General features: G+C 43.2%; 1 long non-coding RNA gene across 1 annotated transcript in view; it reads left to right on the top strand.

The window, feature by feature from the left end:
• The window catches only part of LOC144236943 (uncharacterized), a 31,516-nt gene extending 22,485 nt beyond the window's left edge, over window positions 1–9,031 (top strand). The window contains exon 3 of the long non-coding RNA XR_013336703.1: window positions 8,711–9,031. This is a non-coding gene — a long non-coding RNA (uncharacterized LOC144236943). The remainder of the gene's footprint in view (window positions 1–8,710) is intronic.
• Window positions 9,032–11,703: the final 2,672 nt, after the last annotated feature.

Raw genomic sequence — 11,703 nt, 5'->3', positions numbered from 1 at the left:
CCCCCCCCCCCCCCCACTTCACCCTCTCTGTGTACCAGCTGTCCACCTCCCAGACTGCATAGTACTCCTGTGTTTTATCTTAGGTGTACAGCTGGGTTTCTAAACTCCAAATCTTAGGGACTCCCTTGGCATGACCTACTCTGGGCCTCTCGGGGAGAGTCTCGCCACGCTTTTGNCCCCCCCCCCCCCCCACTTCACCCTCTCTGTGTACCAGCTGTCCACCTCCCAGACTGCATAGTACTCCTGTGTTTTATCTTAGGTGTACAGCTGGGTTTCTAAACTCCAAATCTTAGGGACTCCCTTGGCATGACCTACTCTGGGCCTCTCGGGGAGAGTCTCGCCACGCTTTTGCCATTCGCCATCTTGTCCCAGGAAGGGAGTCCCATGGCCACGCAACAATTTGGAGTTTCTGGCAAAGTGGATCATAAAGCTGGCACCAAGGCTCGCTGCCCTCAGCCAGCCTTCCCACTTATGCCTGGGAACAGTGCAGCTGTCGGGGGAAAGGCCTTGCCACCGCTCCCAACTGCATTCCAGCCAGGTTTCTCCAGGTAGAACCAAGGAGATCCTCAAACCATCCTGTCCGCTCCTGGGTCTCCGCCCTCCTTCCCCAGAGGCGCACTGTTAAGCCAGACCCGACCCCGGTGGTGGTGGACTTCTAGAACTTTGGTTTTGTACTCCGCTGCCTTGCCGTAGTCTTCCATAAGCAGGGCTCACTCCTCTCCGCAGCACCCATAGTTCCTCTCCCCCAAATTAACTCTCCACAGCTCCTGCCATCCACGAGTTGGTTGTTTTCCTACGTACAGACATGCAGTTTTGTTCTCTCAGTCCTCAGATCGATTTCTTGGGTGTTCAGAGTGATTTGCTATTTATCTAGCTGTGTTTGAGGGAGGAGGCAAGCTTAGGGTCTCCCTACTCCTCTGCCATCTTAACTCCTCCCCCTCAACTAACCCGTTTCTTTTGTAATTGAATCTAATTCTCAAGAAATATTAAAAAGCCTTAAATTCATCTAGTGTGTGGCATGATTATCTCCCAGAATAATATTCTGATTTATGTTACTTTTTGAAAAATTATGCTGCGTGTGTGTGCTGAAGTGATCTCTTTTGTCCATTACATGGACTTTTTTCCAAAGCTGAAATTTCATTGTTTTCATTTTTTTAAGCCCATATTAAAAACATCTTCACAATAGACAACTTGTAATGAAGGTAGACAGTACATGGAGACATTTTGCCTCTTAGCGGAATGAAGTAGCTAGGAGGCAGTCTTGTACTACTGTCTGACAGTTTGTGGATTGAATCCCAAATGTGCTACCTACTTGCTCTGTGATTTGGGGCAAGTTGCTCACCTTCTCGGAGTCTTGGTTTCTTAACCTGTAAAATGGGGGCCATGATACCTACTTTTTAGTATTGCAGTGCAGATGAAGTAAGACAAAGTGCCTCATACCTAGGAGAGAGTAAATTGAATATTGAAGGATTCTAAGAGAAATGTAGCTACTCTATGCTCCCTTGATTCTCTCTGGAGTTAGAGAGCAGATCAGTAACCATATAGTCAACCTTCAGATTTCCCCCTCATTTCCTGCCTGCAAGGGCTGAGAAAAATAGAAAGTGAACCGAAGCTGGAGGCCTTCATGTTACTTACATGTGCCAGTGTGTGCATCGGGGTGTGTGTGTGTGTGTGTGTCTGCCAGAGCCTTGGCTGTGAAGAATGTTTCCTTTATCAACTATTTCCTCTCCCCTCACCTTGTCTCCTCACTGTTTCCTTTTCATAAGACTACAAGCTTCACAGACATTCCTTGATTTATTTCTCAGGGACACAGATTCACTGAAGAGGAGGTAGAGCTTCATAGGGGAAAGGCGGCTCAAGTCTAAAGCACTGACTTGGCGAGGCCCTCCAGCTCTCTGAGCAGCCTCACTCCCCTTTCCTCACAGTCTAATTTAGAGCCAGCCTGTGGTGTCACTCCCCGGCCCCCATGGAGCTGTCAGGAAAGGAAGAGCCAGAATCTTCCCTGCCTGTAATTAAAGGTCTGGTCTTCCACCCTCTCCCCAGCCATGCTGCCTTGAGACACCATGTTCACTTAGCACCCCTGGAAATGGCAAGAAAATCAACGTCTTGCTTGAGATTCTCCTTGCTTGCTTTTCTTTCCTTTTATTTTTAAGTTAGAAAGTCAGGAAGTCACCCTGAAATCCCTGAAAATGTCAACCAAAGAACTGCCCGTTTCATTTGGCCCCTGTGTGGGTTTTTTTTTTTTTTTAACTTAATTATTGTATCGATGACATTCCACCTTTCAAATTAAATCCCTTTCCTCATTATCTGGGTTTGCCATTATTACTGTGTGAGTTGAAATGGCTTTCATGACAACTCTGAAAAACCGGGGTTGGCTAAATTTAGCTTTAATTAGGCATCATCGTAGCCCCGTGATTATTTCCTCATTTCATTCGGATTCTAACCGGAATGCTGAGCGAGGGTTTGGCATGGCTTTTGTGCAATTTTCACAGAATTATCCCCCACATTTCTTGTGATCATGGTAATTGTTTTGTGCCACAAATGGTTTTTGCAGATAGAGCTTTAATCCCCTTTTATAACCCAGAGTTTATTAGAAATAGTCAAGCGATGTTCCACAGCTGGCAGCTTCCGCGAGGAAAACCCCAAACAGAATATCAGGGTGTTTCTGCCTAATACTGACGTGCCCCCACTGGGAACCGGACACTGGCTATTCCACTCAGGGTGGACCCGTCACCTCTGAAGGGAGGGTCGCCACACATGATGTGCCATGTGGCATGTTTCAGACCTTGGCTGCTCCCTCCCTTGCCTGGAGACAGTCAAGCACCCTGGTTGAGAGGAGATTCTTCACGAAGCCAGAATGCCAAGTTCGAATCTCAGCTTCACTTTTTTTTTTTAAGTGTATTTATTTCAAGAGGGAGAATGAGAACAAGTGGGGGAGAGACAGAGAAAGAGGAAGAGAGCATCCCAAGCAGGTTCTGCACTGTCAGTACAGAGCCCAACGCAGGGCTCGATCTCACAAACGCTGAGATCATGACCTGAGCCGCGACAAGAGTCGGCTTCACCATCTGAGCCACCCAGGTGCCCCTCAGCTTGACTTTTTAGCAGCTCTTTGACTCAAGGGAATTTCTTCGAGTGTCGGTTGCCTCGTGTGTCAAAGTGAAATGTGATAGTACTGCTTCATAGTGTCGCTTGAGTACTAAGTGAGTTAACTTACATTATAAACATTGAGGACAGGGTGGGGCACAGGGAATGACACATAACTGCCTATTGCTGCTGCCGCTTCTGTTCTTCCAGGCCTCTTGGAACACAGCATCGTAACAGAGTTATATTAGTTAAGTAGCAAGGCAGGCACAGGCTGGGAGTAAGGGGCAACGTTTCATTCCCTGCAGAGGAAATCACAGGAACTAGTCAGATTTTAGTCTGTAGTGGACATCCATGGATTTGGCCTGCCAGACATGGATACCCTCTCCTGGATTTTCCTCTAGGGAATGTGCGAGTCGGGGTTCAGATGAAACAACACAAAGCGTCCCAGGCATTTCAAATAGAGTGAAGTGTGTTCCAGGGAAGGGTCATGCTCTTGGGGGGAGGGGTGGGAGGCGGCGCAGAAGCGTGACGCTGCCCAGTGGTCAGCAACAGCAGGCTGTCTCTAATACACAGGGCTGGGAGACCAAGGGAGGAGGCAGAGTCCAAGGCCATCTGCTGGAAGCTAGAGGAAGGTGGGCCTGACCATCCGGAGGTGAACATGAAGGGAGGGGGCCCAAGGGAGCCACCACCATAGGCTGTGATACCCCTTGAAGCAGAGGAAAAGGGAGAAATATCTAGGCTTCTCATTCTCCCTCCCCTCTCATCTTCTGTCAGTGCTCCAGTTAGCAGAGACTACCCGAGAGGCAGGGGCAAGCCATCAATCAAGCAGAGAGAGTTCCCTGTGCTCAGAGTAGAGACCTGAGAGCAAATTGGCAGACGTCTCGCCCAGGAACGGCCTCGCCTCCCACCACCCACTCGTATGGTCCTGGTGCAGCCAATCTGACCTTTGGCTCCAAGGGCGGGCATGTGATCTAGGCCTGGCCAATCAGCATTTTCCCCTCCTCTGGCTAGAGTGCCCCGAGTTGGTCCAATGAGAGTGAACCCTGGAATTTGGGGTCAAGAGGAAGCTGCTTCCTAGAAGATTCCCTGGGCTATGGAATGTAAACATAGACTTGCTAATGGCTACGTTGCTACCGTGGAGAAAAGAATGGTCTAGAGTGAAGTGAGCGTAAAGGAAAGCAGAGCAAGGAGAAGAGAAAGATTACCAGCAACTATTTCTGAATATCTGGATTCAGCCATTGCTGTGCTTGGACCTCTCAGGTGTCTGAGCCGTAATCTCTCTGCTTCCTTTTTTTTTTTTTTTTTTGTACATTAGTTTCTGCCACTTTCAGCCAAATGTGTTATAACTAATACACAACAGACCTAAGACAGGCCTGGGGTACCAGGAGATGATGACAATAAAAACTTGTGAACGCTAGGTGCCTGACTGGCTCAGTCAGAAGAGTATGGAACTTTTGATCTCGGGATCATGAGGTCAAGCCTCACGTTGGTTGCAGAGATTACTTAATAAATAATTTTTTTAAGCAAAAAAAAAAAAAACCGCTTGTGAACAGTGACTGAGAGGGAAGTCTTTCTATCTCTGGGGTCAGTCATGGGGTTGGACATTTTTGTAGAAGTCAGAAACCCAGAGATCCAAAGAAGGCTCTCCATCCGAGTCTGACATTCTACTTCTTTATCTCCAGTCTGTGACACTTGTTACTCCTTCAATATTGAGAACTCTTTCTTACTTTCATCCTTAAGAATAATTTTTCTTATGAAGCCTTTTATGTATCACATACTGTGCTAATGAACTTATGTAATGAACTTATGTATATAGAAATATATATTTTATAAGCTCTATATATGAACATGCGTAGGTGTATTTATATGTATATGTTTCCTATTTAATCTTTGCCTTTGAGGACAGTAACTTATGAGGTAATAATTGTCATTATTTCTATTTGCATTTTTAAAGTGTGGAAGCTGAGGCAGAGATGGGTTAATAACTTTGCCGAGGACTTGCACCTGGGCTTCAGATCCCATATCCCACCATTCTAACTATGAAGCCTCCCTCTTCTCTGAGTATACTTATTTATCCATCTGTTGTCAGCTGAGATCTGTGCTTCCGTTAGATTTAGTGTTGTTGCTGTGTATTTCACGAGTCCCCATTCTTCCTCCTCATAGTTGTTAACAGTATTGCCCACCATGATAGGTGTATCTTGCATCTTCCCTGAGCTCTGTGCTACCCTCAATGCCTAGCACACCATAGCCTCTCAGTGACCATTTCCATAATTAAAGGAATAGTGAGTGTTGAACCACATCTGTTGATTTGAAGAAATCCTGCTTTTCATTCAGGATTAACCTGAAAATTAGGTGAGAAGTGACCATTGTCACATAAGGACCAAGGAATTGGGCTGTTAAGGAACCAAGGACTACTGTAGGGAAGGAATCAGATACAGCCTGATCCAGCTCCAGAGGCTGAGGAAGGGGGGATTCCAGGCCTGATACCCAGATAAGGAGAGACTGTTGGGCAAGGGGAGTCTTGCTATACTCCCAGATCATTCCATGTGTATTTGCCCTGCTTACCCCCATAACAAAGGTTGTCTCTACTCAACTTCTCCAGCAGGCTGTAAGCTTTCAAGAGCAGGAATTCTGTCTGTCAGCTCTATTTCCTGGCCCTCGACCTGGGGCCTGGCACCCTGTGGGCCCTTCCTGGATGCTGCTTGGTTAGTCATTGATGGGCTGTTGAGTCCCAAGTCTACCTTCATCACTGTCTTAGCCTGAAGTGTGATGGACAAGGCTTGTGCTAAATCCTGAGTGGCTGTCTGCTCTATGCAGCCTGTTCAAAAGGCCAGCGCATTGACATTTCACAAATTCCTCATGCTTCGGTATTATTTCTGGTAATGTTATCTACTGGCAGATACTGCTCTTCATTACTCAAAATATGTGATGATTGGCTTAAATGTTTCCCTGTAGGCACTGTAGACATATTCATTTGTTTGTTCATGCATTCATCATTCAGCAAATATTTACTGAGCATGTAAATGTATCAAGTCCAAGTGGCTGTTGGTAATGGGGCAAAGGGAAGGATAAAACAAACATAATTCCTGCTCTCAAAGAGCTAAGTTGAAGGTACAGTAGCTACTATTTTTAAGGCACCTACTATGTGCCAGGCATGTACTAAATATTGTTTGACTTATTCTTTTTTTAATGTTTGTTTATTTCTGAGAGAGAGTGCAAGTGGGGGAGGGGCAGAGAGAGAGGGGGACAGAGGCTCTGATGTGGGGCTCGAACTCACGAAACACAAGATTATTACCTGAGCTGAAGTCGAAGGCATAGGCGACTGAGCCCCCCAGGTGCCCTTGTTTGATTTACTCTTCACCATCACCGTGAAATGTAGATAACGGATAGAGCAACTAAGGGTCAGTATGCTAAAGCCACTTGTTCAAGATCACATAGCTGGTAAGAAGCAGAATGGGGATTCTCTTCCCCATTTCTGAGAAACCACAGCTTCATTCTTCCCTCTATGCTGTGCTGCCTCCAAAATGAGGATGAGGTAGCAGGTGGCCTGTGACCTTTATTTCATAGTGTCATAGAAGATCAGGGGTGCCACTTTCAGCTCTGGAACTGCTGACCACTTCTGGAACATGGAAGCCATCTATGTGGGTCTCTCTAACACCTATCCCTTAATCTGGACAGAAATGGAAAAGTCAGTGGAATCTTAGGTATCTGTGAACCCCAACATGAAGTCACCAGGTATTTGGAGTCAACTTTCCATTTCTGTAAGATGGCCCATGTGTGGTACACACAGCCTTTGGGGTTTTTCCGTTTGCCTTGCTTGGCCCTAAGCATCTGTGTACCTGGGCTCCATATGGAATGGGTCCTGCGGACAGGCAGAGATTAGCCCTTTTGGTTTGTTTTAAAGTTAGAAACTAGGGGTGCTTGATTGGCTCAGTCAAGTAAGTGTCCGACTTCGGCTCAAGTCATGATCTCACAGTTTGTGAGTTTGAACCCTGTATCGGACTGGGCTCTCTGCTGGCAGTCAAGAGCCAGCTTTAGACCCTGTGCCTCCCTCTCTCTCTGCCCCTCCCCCAGTCTCTCTCTCTCTTACATGCACACTCTCTCTCTCTCAAAAATAAATAAACAAAAAATATGTTAATAAACATTAAAATATAATAATAAAGTTAGAAACTATACCTTTTAGGACTTCAAACTATATGTTATCTAAAGTAGCGATTATTCTGGGAGCAAAGTCCCTCGTTTACTAGGAGGTCCCCTCTGGTGGGCCCTGCTAGTCAAGGCGAGTGAGCCAATACCTAAATCTGGGAAGTCACCCAAAGGCAGACTCTCCTGCCTGTCCATGTTCTGTTGAGTCCTGTAAAGTGAGAGCACGACAGAGCTGTGTGAGAGAATTCCTCTCCTCCTAAAGCTAGCTTGAAGCTATCCTATGTCTGAAAAAACTTATCTGAGCTATTTATGTGTTTCTCATAAAGATTGTGAACATTGGTTAAGACAAGTGTCCTTCACACTAGGTTAGAAGAAAAACCGTATTTGGCTTAGAAGAGAGCTACGCTGTGGCTGTTGGTTTCTCCCTTGCTGGAGAATTTGGACCATCCTTCAGTGGCCCAGTTCTGGCCATTGTGTGGGACCATAGTGTGTGTTGGGCAAGGTGGGTGGGGAAGCGTGGTGGGCTTCCCTTCAGATAAGTGAATGTTCCCACCGTTGATCTTTCTGGGAACTTAACAGGCACCCTGAGACCTATATTAGGCTCGAGCATCCTTTTATCCCCTTTCAATGAGAACTTGACTCCTCGGTGGGTGACTTCAGTTGATCTCTGACCTGGGGGGAAGGAGGTCTCCTAGGGAGCAGTTAAAATCCCCGAGAATATTTAGGACTGAGCAGTTCTGGAAGTAACGAATCTTAGAGCAGATGTGAGTTACCTCTGTTAAGTATTTCTGTGATTTCCAAGACTTTAGTAAATTCTCGTTAGAAGAGAAAAAGTAGAGGTTCCAGGTATAAATGCTGGCCTCCTCCAGATTTTACATTCTTCCGTTTATTAGCTATGTGCCTGTCACCTTACTTAATGTCTGTAAGACTATGATTCTTTATTTGTAAAGTGGCTAACAGTCATACCTAACCTTTAGTATTAGTGCCTGCTAGCTGAAAATGTGTAGAAGTCGATGAGAATCTCCCTGTTATTTGTTTTGGTCTCCATGACTAATTTCCCAGATACAGGTTGGCTGTAAACTGTTATTTTATGATATTATGACAATTATCATTAGTCATTCAAAGCAACATACTGAGACTTTTTGTAAAAACAAATAACCGAAAGTTTCCCCAGAGAAGTTCCAATTAGATGTTGATAGGATAGGCTATTTTCATTTTTTTCTTTTTCTTTTTTTAGCAAGGATTTTGAAAAGCATTAATGCCTGCTAATGAGATCATCATGACAAAGGTACTATAAAGAAATGCGGTAAAAATGAACCTATAATGGTAACATCACTTTGGTGAAATTTATTATTAGGCATATTAAAAAAGAAAAATGGATAGCAATTTAATTCAATTTATAATACTTTAATGGGATCATTTTCATTAAATGGGAAGGAATGCATATTTTGAAACAAGCTGCTCATATTTGTCTACGCAGGGGAAATTCCATTGCTTCGAGAGCCAGAAGAGGCTGAACAGTATTTCCCCTCGACAAACAAGGCATTGTCCTGGAAATCTGGTCTTTCTTAACCCGCCAGGTTTGCGTGTTCAGCTTCTCTGCTAATTGTTTCTACTGGCAGTTTTCAAAGGAATCAACAGGAAGAATTCTGCAAAGTGAAACTGGGCATTTGGTTATAAAATCTGGTGTGAAGGCATTACGGTGTGCTTTTGGGAGAATATCAGAACAGCTCGCAACTTCAGGAGCCATTAACGAAGCTTACGTTCTCAAAACACAGGCATATTTCTTGACTAAGCACAGTGTTACAGGTGATTTTCTGGCTGCTTGCGATTATGTGCCTATATACTCTTTTGTTCTTTTGGGAAAAAAATGTATTATGCTTTCTCCATTTCTCCAGTACTTCGGTAATACTGTAAGAAACTTCTAAGACACTTGAAGTCGTATTTTGAAGAAAGAAAATTGTACAAAACTATGTTAATTTAATTTTTTCTTTGCTTTGCTTTTTGGTTTCTTTTAAATTCAATTTATTTTTTTAAATGTTTTATTTATTTCTGAGAGAGAGAGAGACAGCGTGAGCAGAGGAGGTTCAGAGAGAGGAGATACAGAACCTGAAACAGGCTCCAGGCTCTGAGCTTACTGTCAGCACAGAGCTTGACGCGGGGCTCAAACCCACGAACTGTGAGATCATGACCTGAGCCGAAGTCGGATGCTTAACAGACTAAGCCATCCAGGCTCCCCATATTCAATTTATTTAAACTAAAAAATAACATGAAAACAGTTCACCCATTTCTCCCATCCTCCCCACCCACACCTCTGGTAATTGCCGAGCTGTTCTCTGTATCTGTGAGCTTAGTTATATATATATAGTTTATGTATAAATTTAGATTCCATGTAAAAAAGAGGCCATCTAGTATTTGCTTTCTTTGTCTGACTTACTTCACTTGGCATAATGCCCTTGAGATCTTTCCATGTTGTCACAAATGGCAAGATTTCATTCTTTTTATTGGCTGAGTAACATTCCATTGTACAAATATATACCACATCTTCTTTACCCATTCACCTTTTGCTGGATACTTATGTCATTTCCATATCTTGACTACTATAAATAATGCCTCAATGAATATATATCTTTCTGAATTAACGTTTTCATTTTCTTCGGGTAACCACCCGGAAGTGGAATTGCTGGACCATATGATCGTTCTCTTTTTAATTTTTTCAGGAACCTCCATACTGTTTTCCACAGTGGCTGCCCCAATTTAAATTCCCACCAGCAGTGCACAAGGGTTCCCTGTTCTCATATCCTCATCAACACTTGTTATTCTGTGTCTTTTTGATGATGGCCACATGAACCGGTGTGAGTTGATAGCTCATCATGGTTTTGATTTGCATGCCTCTGGTGATGAGTGATATTGAGCGTCTTTTCATGTACCTGTTGACTATCTGTCTTCTTTGAGAAAATGTCTATTGAGATCTGCCCAATTTTTAATCCCTTTTTTCTGCTATTCAGTTGTATGAGTTTTTAAATATATTTTGGATATTAGCACCTTATCAGATATATGACTTGCAAATATTTTCTCTCAACAGTAGGTTGCCTTTTCGTTTTGTTGATGATTTTGTTTCCTGCGCAGAAGCTTTTTAGTTTGACATAGTCCCCTTGTTTAGTTTTGTGGTTGTTGTCTTCGCTTTGGTGTCAGCTTAAAAAAAATTATCATCAAGACCTCTGGCAAGGAGTATATAGCCTAGGAATTTTATGGTTTCACATCTTATGTTCAGAACGTCTTTTATCCACTTTGAGTTAATTTTTGTAGATGGTGTAAGATAGTCGTCCAGTTTCCTTCTTTTGCATGTGGCTGTCCTATTTTCCCAGCACCATTGACTGACCATGTATGCGTGGATCTATTTCTGGGCTCCATATTTATTTCAGTTATCTCTAAGTCTGTTTTTGTGCCAATATCCTACTGTTTTAATTACCGTATTTTTGTAATATTGTTTGAAATCAGGGAGCAGGATGCCTCCAGCTTCATCCTTCTTTCTCGAAAGTGCTTTGGCTATTCTGGATCTTTTGTATTTCCAGACACATTTGAGACTTTTTTGTTCTGTGAAAAATGCCATTGGAATTTTAATAGAAATTGTACTGAATCTGTGTATTACTGTAGGTAGTATGGACAGCTTAGCAGTTTACTTCTTCCATTTCATGGTCATGCAATATCTTCCCATTTATTTGTATCTTCTTCAATTTCTTTCATTAATGTCTTGTAGTTTTCAATATGTAAGTATTTTCCTCCTTAGTTAAATTTATTCCTAGGTGTTTGGATGTGAGGCCTGAACCGTAAAAATCCTGGAAGAGAACACATGCACGAAATCTCTTTGACATCAGCTGTAGCCATTTCTTTCTAGATATGTCTCCTGGAGCAAGACAAACAGAAAAAAAATCTGTCTGTGTGTCTATCTGTCTGTCTCTCTCTCTCCCCTCCAATCCCTCCATTTGTGCTCCCTTTCTTTCAAAATACATATACTAAAAAAAAAAAAAAATAGGGAACCCTCTTGCCCTTTGATGGGAATGCAAACTCGTGCAGCCACTCTGGAAAACAGTATGGAGTCTCCTCAAAAAGTTAAAGATATAGAATTACCCTACAGTCTAGCAATTGTACTATTAAGTATTTACCCAAAGAATACAAAAATACTCATTTGAAGGGATACATACACCCTGATGTTTATAGCAGTATTGTCTACGTTAGATGTAATACACACACACACACACACACACACACACACACTGAATATTACTCAATGGTAAAAATGAATGAAATCTCACCATTTGCAATGACATGGATAGAGCTAGAAAATATTATGCTAAGTAAAATAAGTCAGCCAGAGAAAGACAAAAACGATATTATTACACTCATATGTGGAATTTAAGAAACAAAACAAATGCACAAAAGGGGAAAAAAGAGAGGGAGAGAGGCAAACCA

The sequence above is a fragment of the Crocuta crocuta genome, unplaced genomic scaffold, assembly GCF_008692635.1.
Source record: "Crocuta crocuta isolate KB4526 unplaced genomic scaffold, BGI_CrCroc_1.0 scaffold126, whole genome shotgun sequence".
Taxonomy (NCBI): domain Eukaryota; kingdom Metazoa; phylum Chordata; class Mammalia; order Carnivora; family Hyaenidae; genus Crocuta; species Crocuta crocuta.
The sequence above is the reverse complement of the archived record's forward strand: the minus strand, read 5'-3'. Positions and strand labels throughout refer to the sequence as shown.